Source organism: Copidosoma floridanum, unplaced genomic scaffold, assembly GCF_036245765.1.
Source record: "Copidosoma floridanum isolate Cflo_tuat_1 unplaced genomic scaffold, Cflo_Japanese_pri ptg000011l, whole genome shotgun sequence".
Taxonomy (NCBI): domain Eukaryota; kingdom Metazoa; phylum Arthropoda; class Insecta; order Hymenoptera; family Encyrtidae; genus Copidosoma; species Copidosoma floridanum.
The window spans coordinates 332,980-349,432 of record NW_028321888.1 but is presented as its reverse complement, the minus strand read 5'-3'; the positions used below and the strand labels follow the sequence as shown (position 1 = coordinate 349,432).

General features: G+C 29.6%; 1 protein-coding gene across 1 annotated transcript in view; it reads left to right on the top strand.

The window, feature by feature from the left end:
- LOC149375133 (apoptosis-linked gene 2-interacting protein X 1-like) overlaps positions 1-16,453 on the top strand; it is a 415,535-nt gene that overhangs the window by 93,842 nt on the left and 305,240 nt on the right. The gene's annotated exons all lie outside the window — the stretch shown is intronic.

Below are 16,453 nucleotides of genomic sequence, written 5' to 3'. Positions count from 1 at the left end.
ATGTTTATTTAAGTATTGCTCTGAGATCACAGTAATAAATAAAATAATTAAAAGCATGTACGATGTGCTTAACGCATTCGACGTTATACTCACGCCACCACAATTGAAACTCAACAGGTAAGGCTTAAAACGATACCACGCGCAGGTAGGCGAGAAGTTAGAAAATTACGAGCTAAGAAAGTAGACAGCGAAGAAATTCAGAGGACAAGGCAGGTGACACGTGCACTTTGCCTCACGTAAGAAAGTTTAATAAAGTACTGTTGGCCACTTTTCACTTTATTTAATTATGGATCAAGTAAACCACGTATCAATAGATCCAAAAAGCAGTGACTGTCGAAAATACGTTTTTGAATATTTATTATTAATCATACTGTTCTAAAGATCCTAAAAATTACTTCTCTATGTCATTCTTAACTACAAAAATAACTTGAACCTCCAAAAGACAACAGCTAGTTAGAAAAAAAGCTACTTGCTCCTAGACTATGAATAGTATGTTTATTTAAGAGTCAATATAAATTAATGTATAAACGAGAATATTAATTTGTATTATATATATTTTAAAAAAAAACGTCAACCACATAAACATCTGAGCTGCATTTGTGTAGACTTAAAAAATTTGATTTACATATTACCACATAGTTTGAGAAATTACAAATGTAAAAGGAATCATCGTTGAAATGCTAGTTGACATTTAGATTTTATAACGAACGATCATTGTAAAATTTTTGACTTCATAATAGTACGAGTTTTGTGCTATGTACATCTGGCCAACTAATGCTTATTGTGGCACTTTTTTACATCAAGTGTATTTTAATTTTTTTTTAAAAACAAGGGTGTATTATCCAAAAAGTTGTTCCTTAATTTTGATCAACAGTTCCTAATCTTGCATTAAAGAACTTGCTTGTCATACTTAAATATCTTTTTTTTATGCCTTAAAATGTGCCCAATGAAGAATTAAAAAAAAATGTTGATTAGAACCAGAGATATTGCATGTTTAGTGCAAAAAATTTGAAGACGGTGCTTTTTAAAGCTTTTTCGCTTTTTTACTTCGTGTCTCCTTTAGGTATAAAGCTTCAACACCTCTCATTTTAAAGCTAAAGATGAAAGCTTCGATCAAAATAAGTTGTAGTATAGCTCTTAATGACGTTGAAAAAAACTTTTAATCATTTTAAAGTAACATTTTTCAATGAAAATCAGTGACGTAATTTTTGTTTTAGCATTTTTACCATAGATACACAAAAAATATCACAATAATTGTTTTTCACAGTTAAAGTGTAATTGAAAACAAACATTTTGTGACTTTAAGGATGTATTTGAACTAATTTTCCTTTAATTTTAAGGTGTGCGTATGGTGCGCATGCGGTAGCTGCTTCACGTGCTTACAGGCTCAAGAAGCCGGCCAGCTGAAATTGTCTTCAGCTATTTTTTGAATTTCAATGCATTGAGTTTTATGGCGAAAAATGTAAATGAAAAATTATAAATGTATATACTGTCATGATTGTAAAAATACTCAATATGTCAAAAAATAATCTTGCTTTCCTATTTTTTTTTTCCCTAAGCATATTCTTTTGTGTACTTACTTATTTTAATTAAATTGTCTGATAAGTTGGATTCTAGAAATTATTTAACATGATATAGCTCTTTAAGTTCAAAATTATATCTGAAAAGTTGAAATTTTCCGTTTGTTTGAATTAGGTATTGCATACTTCTACTGGTAAGTCATTCACTATCGGATTGGTCAGCCATGATTTTGTTCTCTTCGAATATTTGGCGTTTAGTTATTTTTTCAAATTTGAATAGTGTTATTATTTCTTTGAAATATGTGTACAAAAAATACAGTAATTTCTTTCAAGCTTTGCATCATATTCAAAAAATTATTACCAAATTCACTTGTTTAAGTTCTCACATTAGACGTGAAAAGTAAAATGTAAAATAAGCTGTGAATGTACGTCGTGATAAAGTTTATAACCGGTTACAATTAATTCTACGAGATAAGTAAGTTCTACATGTATATATATATACATATACATATATATATATATACATATATATATATACATATATCTCCCTATGTTATATAGTTATTTGCGTGGGGCATTCCACATATCCCCCCCACAGACCCTCCACAGCCCCCACATGGACCCCCCACAAATAAGCTGAAATTCGACCGTTTTCATCGCTAGTTTGACATTTTCTAACTTTTTTCTTAGACCCCCACAGCCCCCCCACACAATTTTGCCTGTCCCTCCACAGACCCTCCATAGCCCTCCACACCATTTTTCTTAAATAATGTAATGTATACTTGTTAAATGATAAAATATTAATAAGTGACTTTCAATTTATTACCATAAATATTGCCGATTTATCTATAAGAATCATCAAGTAAAGTCAATAAATTATGTAAAAATCTCTTTTCAAACAATATTTTCTATTTCTGTATTATTTTGCCTTCTACTTCAATAAATAAATTATTTTTATTTTTGCATCTTGATAAAGCCACGTATAATTGACCATGAGAAATAAGGGTTTTTTAAAATACAAACCTACATTATCGAAACTTTGACCTTGGGATTTGTTTATTGTCATAGCGAATGCCACAACAATTGGAAATTGTTTATGATACAAAATAAACGGTAATGTTGAGGAGTTTTCTGTGTCTAAAGTTATTCTTGAAATGAAGACTCTATTTCCAATTTTCTCTCCAGTTATTATTTCTCCTTCTATATTATACTGTAAAAATTTTGTGATTTTTAAACGTGTTCCATTACAGAGCCCATCTGATATACTTAAATTTCTCAGTAACACCACTTTTGTATCAATTTTTAGATTTACTTCATCAGGTGGTAATCCTTCACGAATATTGTTCAATATTTCCACCTGAAAATTTAAATAAATATTATCGTCTGATTTATCGACCCCTTTATAAGTTACGTTATCTATACTATAGTAAGTTTTCATTTCTCCAGTTAATTTTTTAAGAATTTTATGATTTAAATGAGAGGTGTTCTCGTTATGCTATGTAAGTATAACACTTTTTATCAAACAATTGCCGATATTAGAAAATTAAAAAATTTTAGAACATACATCATTTGAGATGCAATTTTTAGGAATGTTGAAAGTTTTTATTTCCCCTCTCCTAATTTTGAATAATAGTTTTAAAAATTCTGTATCGTTAGAATGAATATTGATTTCAAATTTTAAAATTTGGAATGAGTTCCATAAAAATAAAGATTTTATAGCTTGTTAAAGTATAACTTTTCCATTACCGTTTCTTGTCACTGGGAGAATCTGACAAAAATCACCTCCTAAAATAATTAATTTATTTTTAAAACATTTTTTATTATTACATTAATCTCTTAACGTTCTGTCTACAATTTTTAATGCTTTTTTTGGAATCATTAAAGCCTTATCTCAAATAATTAAATCAACTTCTCTCAATTTTTTTTCATCCGACTTGAATACTAAAAATGTACTCTCTATATTATTAGGATCTAGAGGAAGTCTAAAAGTTCTATGACTGGTCATCCCCTTTGGAAGCAAAATTGATGCTATGCCAGTCCATGCCATTAACGTGATTTTTTTATTTTAAGAAATAAAAAAATAAATAACGTTTCATATAAATAAGTTTTTTCTGACCCTCCAGGACCATCCATAAAGAGAATATTATTTTTTTGTTCGCAAATACTATGAAATATATTTTTCTGGTCAGTATTCAAACTTTTATACATCGAGTTAAACAATTTTTCACTAAAACGTATTTCATCATCTATTTCTTCTTTTTTATTCTCCATTTTTTTTGGTCCAGGTAAATTAAAGCATCAACATGATTTATCTTCTGATTCTAAAATTTGGTTTATATGTAAAAAGACTAAATTATCTTTATTATTAGGCAAACCCTTCTTAAAAAATTCTTTGTATTTATTCCATATTTTATCACTTTAAACGTTTTCTGAAATTAAAAACCGAACAAAAAATTGTCTTAATTGATATGAAAACGTAACAGTAATTGCTTCTTAAAAAATATCATTGATTTTTTTATCATTGTTAATTAAACCCATTGCAATTGCAGTATCTTTAAAAGTTTAATAAGTTATTCCTTTATGTGTTCTAATGTCTTCGAGCGATGTCGAACCAATTACTTTATTTAATATAAGTTAAAAAAAAATCTTTCATGATCTTTTGGAGATATAATGTTTAATTGACCAATTGCAATATTTTTTAATACATTTTTTCTTTAAGATTTATTTTTAGTTTAAGATTACTATTTGAATTTCTATATGTTTGAATATCGTTGTCCGAGAAATTCACTATAACGTGAACATTAAATAAATCTGAAAAGCTTTTAATTTCAATACTTGTACCATAAGTCCCATTTTTTGACATTGTGTTAATATGTTTATCACTACTTTTTACATTTTAGTAATAATTGTTTCCTACTATAAATTCATAATAATTTTGCCATTTATTGACATTATTGATTACAAAAGAACGAACTCTTATTTGGAAATCTTCGTCACTATACAGAAAATAAGAAAAAGTTCTGAATAAATAATTTCCCCTCTGTACGCTAACTTTTATACTGTTTGTTTTTATAAATTTTAAAAATATTTAGTTTGATTTTAAATTAAATTTTAACCGTACAAAGTACAAACGATTTTTTCAATTTACAGTGTGGAATACTGTTAAGAAATTACTTTCGTATTCGTCATTGAATCTGAAAATGAAAATTTTTTTCTAATTACTTATATCAATTGATAAAATATAGAATGCATAACAGTAACAAAAATAATATTAAGTATTTGTTATATAAAATTTAAATAATTTATATGTGATTAAAGTAATTCAAACTTTTTGTTGTTTAAAATGTAATCAATAAAAAAATAATGTATACTTTTTTTCTCTAAACATAACGAAGAGTTCTAAAAAAAACTCTCAACGTACCACAATAGTACCTTCTGGGTGGTGTGGAAATTTACTGATTAATATATAACTAATTCTTAACGATATAGATTAAAAACTTTTCTTCCTCACGAAATTCTACGCACCAACCTCTTCCCACTAACAGATGAAATTCAAAGACTCTCCTTTTCAGTTGGAACAGTAGGGGGTTGGCGCGCGGAGCGCGCAGGGAGGCGAAGCCCCACTAATATATACATATAGAGAGAGAGTGTATACAAATATATAAAAAATTAAACTTGGACGACCAATGCACGTGAGCTTCTTATATTTATGTTTGTTAGAAAGAAAAATGTTACTTTGTGTAATGGATCATTTAAATTTTAAAAAAATTGTTAACTCTCATAGAGCGTGTTTCAAGTAGTGTTCTCTGTGCATCAGTGTGAGTTACACTCTTGCGCCATGAACACATGAATGTTTATTTATTTCACAGATTGAAAAAGTGGTTTGTTTAAAGTCTCCCGATGAGATTAATATAAAAAAATGTATTACTATCTGTAAAATTATCTTCTAGTAAAAAAGAATATATGTTTTGCACGAGTTTGATGAGGCTGTAATTTACGAACCGAGAAGTTGACAAGAAGTTAACCGAGCTTAAGGCATGGGTCGTGACGAGGTTCGTAAAGCAGCTCTTGGGAACGAGTGACGAATCCTGGTATTTTGCCAGTGAACCCAAAGTCAAGTGGTGCAGGTGTTAAATCGATTTCTAAATTATTTATGCTTAATTACTTTTTTTTCATGACTGTTGTCGATAAAATGATTTAATTTGTAGTATTGTATTGTGCAGTTAACTTAGTTGACATCTTATAACTATGGATATATTTTTAACTCTGGCTTTATCAATTGGGTATTGGTCGTGCCTTAAACACAAGTTACGATGGTTTAAAATAAATTTTACTGTTGTAAAATAATTAATTTTCAAAAAGATTTTAGTATTTTTCATTATTTGCATGGTTTTTCTTTCTTTTTCTGTCACTCCTTGTATGTATTTTCTATTGATGAAAAAATTAAAAAGCCACATGTGGAGTCAATGATTTTATTTCAGTAAAAGATTGTTAAGTAGGTGTAGGCGCCTCAAGCACTCTCCACAATTCATAATTGGCATTTAAACTTCAACTTACTTATTTTTCTTTATATACTTGCAGATATTTATTACTACTATGTACGCACTGATTGCTGCAATAACTATACTCACAAGTATAAATTGACGGAACTAACAGGTGTTAAATCGATTTCTAAATTATTTATGCTTAATTACTTTTTTTTCATGACTGTTGTCGATAAAATGATTTAATTTGTAGTATTGTATTGTGCAGATAACTTAGTTGACATCTTATAACTATGGACATATTTTTAACTCTGGCTTTATCAATTGGGTATTGGTCGTGCCTTAAACACAAGTTACGATGGTTTAAAATAAATTTTACTGTTGTAAAATAATTAATTTTCAAAAAGATTTTAGTATTTTTCATTATTTGCATGGTATTTTTTTCTTTTTCTGTCACTCCTTGTATGTATCTTCTATGGATGAAAAAATTAAAAAGCCACATGTGGAGTCAATGATTTTATTTCAGTAAAAGATTGTTAAGTAGGTGTAGGCGCCTCAAGCACTCTCCACAATTTATAATTGGCATTTAAACTTCAACTTACTTATTTTTCTTCATATACTTGCAGATATTTATTACTACTATGTACGCACTGATTGCTGCAATAACTATACTCACAAGTATAAATTGACGGAACTAATAGATGCTGAAGAGAAACATGAAAATAAACGTATTAGTCAGACTAAAAACAACGAGATACCACAGACTAGAAAATTATCGTAGAAAACATATATTTTTTTACCAGGAGATAATCTTACAGACATTTGTACATTTTTTTTCACTTTAGGAAACTTTTAACAAACTGTTTGTTTAAAATTGTTGTAGAGTAAATAAACGTTCGAGTGTTAATGAATTCGTGTGACAATTTAATTAAAATAAGTAAGTACACAAAATAATAAACTTACAAAAAAAAAATAGAAAAAGCAAGATAATTTTTTGAAATATTTAGTAGTTTTTTCATTATAACAGCATACAATTATTATTTATACTCACGTATTTGGCCATTAAACTCAATATTTTATTTTTAAAAACACCTAGAGACATTTTCAGCTGGCCACTTTCTCGATCCTGGAAGCGCGTGAAGCAGCTTATGCGTGCGCACCATGCGGACACCTTAGAATTAAAGAAAAATAAGCTTAAATACATCATCAAAAACGCTAAATGTTAGTTTTCAATCGCACTACTATTGTGGAAAACAGTTACAGTAATATTTTTCATGTATCTATGGTAAAAATGCTTCTAAAGAAATTACTTAGCTCATTTTCATAAAAAAATTTTAGTTTAAAATGATTAAACATTTTTCTAAACGTCATTTAAAGCTTCTTCTACAACCCGTTTCAAAGCTCAGATCTTAAGTTTTAAAATGAAAGGTGTTAAAGCTTTATACTTAAAAGAGGTGTTGAGTAAAAGAGCGAAAAGGCTATGAAAACCGTCGTTCTTTAAATTTTTTCTCTTAATTTGCAATATCTCTGATTCTGAGCAATATTTTATAAGAATTTAGGAATATTAGGCACATTTCTGGGGAGTTGAGTTATTTATCAAGCTGTTCAGTTATTATATTTGAACACGCTCTCTACTGATTTTGATCGCGTTATAAGCACTTAAATTGTTAATAACAAGTTTCTGAACAATTTTATGAAAAAAATAGTTTTAGGTTCGGATTCTTCTGAAAAATATACATCGAAAATTCTTACTTGTTCTTATGGAAGTCAATCGGCTTCGTAAAATTTATACTTTATTTCAAAGCTAAAAGTTCTAGACATAAAGAATATAACGGTCGTTTAGTATTTATAATTATCATGCGAGAAGTATCGTTATGAATTTTCTAATTTTGCAACTAACCCTTTTAAAAAGTAAATGACGTGCCAAGAATTCACCAGCAAGCTTTTGACTGTATGCTTAGAAAAAGTCTATGAATCTTGGGAAAATGTTTTTAATTTTCTATAAAAAGTCGTAACAACGAATTAAAAATTGTATGTCCGAAACTACTGTAATTTTTTTTTGTTACCGGAGGTTTGAAACACATGAAAAAAAAGAGAAAAAAGAACGTGTTTAGCTTTGATTATTAATAATGCACAGGTGTAATATTGTAACATACTATGCCATATACTTAACATGTATTATTTCAAAATGTCTAGCTATGCCATAAAATTATGAAACGTGAGTACTCAACAATTTTCAATCATTGAACTGCTTCTGCAATCGCCCGACGTGTAACTTAATCTTGTTAAAAAGCTACCTTTGCAAAACTTGAACTACACGGGCAATCTTCAAAAATTTTATGGAGCTCTGATCTTACAACATTAATTAGCATTCATTTACCCCAGAATGGAAAAAACCAATAATTTTAACAATTATTTCAGCGTATGGTCCATAACGAACATCGTAAACAACTTCAACGTCAACGTGAACCAAAATATAAAATCTGACACATAAAAGTTTTAAACTAATATTTTTAGTATAATTATTGCACAACAATTATGCTCGTGTCAATCAAAAGTAATTAGGTTAATATTTGAAAACTCCTTAAACATACCGTAATTCACGTTTTCTCTTTTATTTAGTGCTCTAAAGTAACTTTAAAGGTTAAGTAGTAAGTTAATTTGTGTTTTAAAGCGAATGTAAGACTTCAGTAGGTAATGAAGCCACGTGTCAAAGCCTGCACTATAAGCACATGTAAGAGTTAGTTTGTTGATGACTAAGCTGTGTGAGAAAAGCCCAAGTAACCCAGGTCACTGTAGACTCGCCTAAAAAGTAGAATAAAGAGGGACAAGCAAGGACCGTCGATTTAGATTTAAATGTTGAATGCAGCAACATAAGTATCATTATCCTTACAAGTATTCTCGTATGAAATCATTCATGTCCGCTCTTGCGACTGCAAAAATTGGATTATTAAAACTTTGTCCTGCATTTATTTTTTGTTTAAAATTTTTGAAGAGTTGACTTTTCAGGTAATAATACTCTCTAGATGAATAAAAGCTGTTGTCAATTTAATGATTCAAAGAATTCTCTTGAATTTTTTCGTGATGACTCGTTGAAAAATCTGTAAATACTAAAAGTGGAATATCACTTCATTATTGAAAAGCATATATATGTATATATATATATTTCATATTACTTATAGTTAAGGCAGTGTGGCTTGTACGTAAACAGAATGATTCATCAGAAACCAAAATACGACTTTTGTTAGTCGATTATGAGAAGAGGCACTATTGAGTCGCACATTCAGTATTGCTCCACAAAAGTACACCGATTGAAAAGTTGAATATGTAATAATTAATAGCAGTTACATGTATAAAAAGTAGTAGTTTTATGTCATTCGTAACTATCTCTGAAAATAGTAATGTAGAGTCCAAAACGATATTTAATGCCATTTTTTTGATTTAAAGAAATTTTCTCTTTTTAATTGAATTGAGACCAATTGCTTGAAAATTAAATGTACAGTATGAGAAAAATATATATACATAATATAAATATACATTTTTTATTTTTAGAAATCATGGTAGAAATAAATCGAATTAACGTAATTAACTTACTTCAGACAACATTTCAAATGATGAACCTACCAGAAAGCCCTTTCAATCACAAGGAAATCGAGTTGGCGGAAAATATACAATCCTTTCGAATAGATGCAGTGAATGAATGTAATGACATAGATATGATTGCATTGAACTCATTGATTTTGAAGAATCATATAAAGACAAAGACATCGAAGCACAAATTATCGAAGATGGAATGCTACATACTATTCCTGATTCTCCTAAACCACCGACAAACCAGTGTACAGAAGATGACGACGATGAGATAAATTATGACTACAAATTAAGAGCTGTCGAGTACTGGAATAGCGGAAAACAAGGAAAATTAAGTATTGATTCTGTGAAAAATTCCGGAAAAATGTGTTTTCAATCCTTAAAAAGTAAAAGATGCATTTTTTTGGTTAAATTCTTCACAGATGTATGACTTATTTTATAAAAAATAATTTCCATTTTGTTTTATTAAAAAATATTAGGTCGAACTCGAGATATTTAGAAAAAACTGTTTTTAGGGGTAAACTTCAGGGGTGATTTTCACCCCCTTAATATGTTTTTTCGCCGATAAAAAAAATACATGTCTCTTATTTTTCTAAGTTCTACAACATATATCAAGATCATTGAAATCGGTGAGTTCGGGTTGGGGTACCTTCCTTGTTAGAACAAAAATATAAGGGATAAGACTTAATCAATGCGATTTAAAGGCAAAACTCAAGCATACCTATTTTTTTAATACAGTCTTGTCAAATTTTAATATTACGAAAAATGAGCTGAAGTTAAGAATGACAGTTAGCAATGCAAACTCATGATGACATGGTACAATTCTATGGGTCAAAGTACCAAACCGTAAGGGCTCTTTATGTTCTTACACTTTGACTCAAAAAATAATGAATATAAAATAACATCATCAATATACATAAAATAGTTTATAATAAACAATAGCAAATATTCAATATAAAACTATTCGTTAATATATATACTAGTGAGGCTCCTGCCCTCTGCGCGCATCACTCACCAACCTCCAGCGATCAATTTTTTGTTACTCCCTCATTGTGTATTATACCTCTAGACGGTATAACGTCGAAGACGTTGGTGTCTAAAGCACCTTTTTTTCAGAATCAGTTGTGATCTAAGGTGGAGAGGTTGGTTCGTGATGCTTGCCCATTGGAGACTGTTCCGTTGGCTCAAGTTTATTTTTCCTTGATAGCTGTTCGGTTCTCGCAGCGCAGACCTTGGAGAGGATCAATGAATCCTGGTTGAATGCTTAGAGCCTAGAGGGTATATAAGGTCGTCGGTCACTGGGGTTCCCAGCCTTGAGAAGACCAACTCCGCTAGTGACATTTGCCAATAAATGACTGGCTCAGTTTAATAGTGGCCGATAATTGACATCTCGATGGGGCATCTTATAACCACTCTTCACTGTCTTTGATTGCGGTTGGCTTTAATTTTACCTCGATGCCATCTAGTGGATCCTACTGAACTAAAGCGCTAAGCTAGCTTATTTTAGAAAAACTTTGAGCTCATTTATCGCCAGCGTTATTGACTTTTTTAACAAAAAAACTATGCGAAAACCATGTCGGAATCATCAAGAATCAGTTTGCAAAATTTCAGCATAATCGGTTCAGTAGTTTTCGCGGTTAGCGATTTCAACGGTTTTAGCGACTTAACTTTATATATTATTAAGATAAAGGTTGTTACTATAAGCGTATTAGCGTTTTCCATAGCCATTTTGGTCTAAAACTCGTTTTTTCTTAATTCTTCGCGTAATGTCTCTCTCCCCACTACACTCTCAGTGTAAACCTTCGAGAGCCACAGCCACACACTTGACCCATAGAATTGTACCATGTCATCATGAGTTTGCATTGCTAACTGTCATTCTTAACTTCAGCTCATTTTTCGTAATATTAAAATTTGACAAGACTGTATTAAAAAAATAGGTATGCTTGAGTTTTGCCTTTAAATCGCATTGATTAAGTCTTATCCCTTATATTTTTGTTCTAACAAGGAAGGTACCCCAACCCAAACTCACCGATTTCAATGATCTTGATGTATGTTGTAGAACTTAGAAAAATAAGAGACATGTATTTTTTTTATCGGCGAAAAAACATATTAAGGGGGTGACAATCACCCCTGAAGTTTACCCCTAAAAACAGTTTTTTCTAAATATCTCGAGTTCTACCTAATATTTTTTAATAAAACAAAATGGAAATTATTTTTTCTGAAATAAGTCATACATCTGTGAAAAATTTAACCAAAAAAATGCATCTTCTACTTTTTAAGGATTGAAAACACATTTTTCCGGAATTTTTCACAGAATCAATACTTAATTTTCCTTGTTTCCCACTATTCCAGTACTCGACAGCTCTTAATTTGTAGTCATAATTTATCTCGTCGTCATCATCTTCTGTACGCTGTTTTGAAAATAATTTTTAAATTTGATAGTAATTGATGTATGTAATTGTAATAAGCCACAAAAATATATATTTTCCTTTTACCTGTACGAATTTATATATTTTATACTCTTAAATAAGAGAAAAGTTTCATTTCATGAAATTCCTAGTTAAACATTCTTTTAAATTAAACTTTCTTTTGCGTTTTCAAAAGAGTATTCACTACCTTTCATGTATAAAAAGTAAATTAGAAATGAACAAAATAACATAGCAATTTTTGATTTTTTCAAACTGATGGAAACAACGACTCGCATAACTAGAAAAGTTATTATTTATCATTATGATTTTTCAATTTTTTTTACCAGATCAAATACATAGTATTTATTGTTAATTATATTTAAAATGTAGAGGGTATATAGGCAATGTCAATATTGTCTGCGTGTAGTTATTATTTAATTAAAATCAGTTTTTGTTATAATAATAAGAAGTGTACGAATTATTTTGAGATTCACGATACGAAAAAAGAAATATGCTTTATTTTGTAAAATTTATTTTTAGTAAACTATGCAATTTTCTTTTTTAAAAGTATCTTATAATTTAATAGAAGAAATTTATAAGAAAAACAAAAGCATTAATTTGATGTAATTTATTTTTCACATCATTCTTATCGTGAGCATACAACTCTTGTTGCACCTATATTTTATGATTAATTCGTTACTTTTCGAGATTGCAAGTGTAGAAGTTTGCACTTATTATGAATTTAACTTTCCAAAGTGACTATACGACTTATCAGTGCCCCATTTTATAGTCAACTGATAAAAGTCGTATTTTTACTTCTTTTGAATTATCTTACTTACGTACAAGTCATACCGTCTTATCTAAAAGTAATATGAAATACATTCGAAAAAGTAAGCATATTTAAACTTGTAGCTTAATAAGAGTTTAAACTTTTTCTTACTTCTTACAATATCAGAGCATATGAATATCTTATTTTAAAAAATAGTATTTTTATAATTCTTATTCAAGATCTCTTCAAAATTTGGTTAAAAAATGTTTTTTACCCAAATGTTGGACCTCATTAAATTTTATTAATAGATTCTTGGAGTGGCTATTAAAAAAAAGTGTTAAAGAAACACTACCAAAAAATCCAATTGTAAATGTAAAAAAAATTCCAACTGAAACCACAGAAAAAATTCAACCACTATATATATTCTGATTCCGTACTTGGAAAAATTATGTTAGTCATTTTTCATACAATGAACTATTAAGAAATTATGATATAAAATTACTTTTGAGAAATAATAGTATTAAACTACAATCACTAGTGCATAACCAATTTTTGTTGCCACGATACATAGACTTTTTCAAATACTTATGGTTCAAAGCCGGCTGTATTGATAAAAGACCTGACAATTTTGAAAACCCATTTGATTTTAGTTATAGAGATTTATGCAAAAGTCATTGGGATTTATGTAATAACGTAGCAATCATCAGAAGTAGTTGGTGTAAAAAATCGCCATGTGTTAAATACTTCGTTAAGGAATGTCATTACTGTTCGAATTATATTAAATGAAAATCTTATTATAGTAATAATAGTTTTTTTAAGTAGACAACAGCCTTCTGTTTGGAGTTTCGAAACCAGGAGTTGTTAAGTTTCCAATCATATAAAAGAGAATAATACTTTTGATTGAATCATATAAAGTACTAGTATGGATACTCTTCTCGAAAAGACGAAGTATTCATTAATAATATACTGTTAAGTTAACAAAAAATTGAGGTATCAATAAGTCCGATCTTGAAGCATAGATTTCCTACATCTTCAATGTAGTTTTTCTCTATGTTAAACCTGTGATCTTGAACTAAAAACAATTATTGACAGATTCGTGATCAGCAGCCTTAAAAAGCCGCTACAAAATTTTTTTAAAAGTACAAAATTTTTCTGAAATTTTTCTCCGCTATACTGGATCTAAGTACTGCAGTAAAATTCTGAAAACTGATCGTAATTTTGTAAAAAGCGACCTCGAAAACCCTTGTATCTGAATTCTGCAGAAAGTTGGAGCAATTGAAAGGAATATTCTTTCACTTTTCATCTTAGGGGTAAATTACCCTCGTTAAGGGTAAAATTTATAAAATTACCGAGACACGTCAACTTTTTCCATGTGATCACTTGCACTGTAGGATGAGATAAATTATTCTTGCCTATTCCTAGAGAATTTCTTAAAAAAGAAAATAACTCAAGTTTTATTTGGATCATAAAAATGCTTTTTATTGACAAGTACAAGGATAGGTAAAGAGTGATAAGTTGAAAAAAATACTTCTACAGTACCTCTATTTGCATGTGCCTGTTAACATGGTTCTAAATATATCAAGAATTTTGTTATAAAAGTTGCTTGCATTTACACTTTAGTCATTATTCAATATCTAAGTAATCGGCAAGCAATAAAATCATTCTATTTTATCATACAAATCGAGCTTGGGTGACAACAGTCCTGTTAGGTTAAGTAACATCTTAAGATTCCGATTCTACTTCAGAAACATCCGGTTCCTAAATTAATAGTTGATCAAGTGCACTACAATACATTACATGGTGGTATTCAACGAATGCTCCAAACTTTTCGCATATAATTTTGAGCCTAAATTGAAAGTTAATGTTTGACGTCCACTTTGCTATACTGGCCAAGTCTACGTGGGCTCCCTTTTTATTCAAGATTCTTCTAGTTACAAGCGTTAGTTGCATAAAGTTTGAATTTCCTTATTTGTTTGTCTTGCTATTAGAAAAATACATTTGAAACTCATTCAAAGTTAATTTATTACTGCCCTACTTGCATACCTTAAATATTTCCTTAAGCATCGCGGTATTCCGTCCGATATGTACTCTGATAGTTTGACTATGTATAAAAGGTGTTCATTGAACTAATTTTAATTGTACATAGTGTTTGATTTAATCTTGTTTTGATTATAATTAAATATTCAAAGCCTTTGCTAACAGATTGAAGTTTATTATACTTATAGTTACATTTTCATTTCAAGGCTAAATTCCCGTGCGATTGATAATACGGAAAAAAGCATTCTTGCTTAGCTCCAATAATTTTCAGTTTCCATTTGCTTGATGATAACGTTCCTTTGTGGAAATAAACTATTCTCTGTTATTCTACCTCTATGTTTGACTTCCACATTACATTATACCATCGGCTTTAGCAGAATATTATTACGCAAATTACTTATACAATTAATATAAACATTTTATCTTTGCTTATCCGCCCTGCAAGGCTGCTTATCGATATTATTAGTTCAGTCTACGTGCAACTAGCTTTGCGAATGCTTCTCGAATGATTACTACTAAAATAAAGGACCCCGCACCAACCCCATGGGATTGTGGGTCCTAATAAAATGGTCTGTAATTTCAATATGTTATAGATTATGACTATCTAAGTAAAATAATACTTAATACTTCAAGTCGTCGATTTTAGTGGAAGTTGGTTTGACTGGCGACGCAGTTTAGTCAACAAATGTATATAGTGCATTCGATTTACAGACTAATTATAGTAAAGGGTTATTTCTAGTGCGCTTACCATTCATTACTATCATAAAGGGCATCGCAGCATTATTCTATGATGGAAAAGTTTATCTGTGATTTATTAACTGCTAATAATAAATCTTAATTTTTACTGGGCGTTCGATAGTTGCGGTAATCTATATTATTTTTGTCTTCTAGAGTAAATCGATAGCGTCTAGTATAAAAAAGTGCTCATCATAATTGAGTGATAAATAATTGTTTCTGTTATTTTACAACTATAAATATCAGCCAAAAAGTACGCTATCAGGTTGATTATTATAATTTTAAATCGTCAGAATTATTTTTTTACAAATACATAAGCTGTACCCGACTTTTGCTATTCTTTCACGATTAATATCAAAATTTTTTTATCAACATCTACTTTGCAACCGATTAAGATTACATCAGTCATTTACTAATAATAGTAAGTTTTCTCACTTTATGTCCCACTTATGTTATTTGCTCTCTTGCTTACAGGTGCAGTAAGCTAGGATCTTGTCTCCACCCTGACTTCCTCGTCCAGTCTTAAAAACTTGCTACTTGTTGATCCTCCATTATCCTGAACCTTTTCTTGTGGCAATGATTACATTTTTGTTCTTTAATAGTTTATTTGCAATTTTATTTTTTCACTACTAGCTTCAGTTTTCTTTCATTTGGTAGTTGACGGAAAAAATCATTTTTTCAAAAGCTGGAAGTAAGCAGTAAAATGTATTAAACCATATTTTATAGTAACACTGTATTTATTTGTTACCTTGTCGTTCAAACTAATCAGTCATTATTCGCGCAAACCTTACAATAATATGTCGAACGTAAAAGTTGATATTAATTGCAATCCTGATGCACCAAAAGTATCCTTGTGACCTTTTTAAAGGTAAGGAACATGTAAATATTGCTAATTGAAGTATAGAAAAA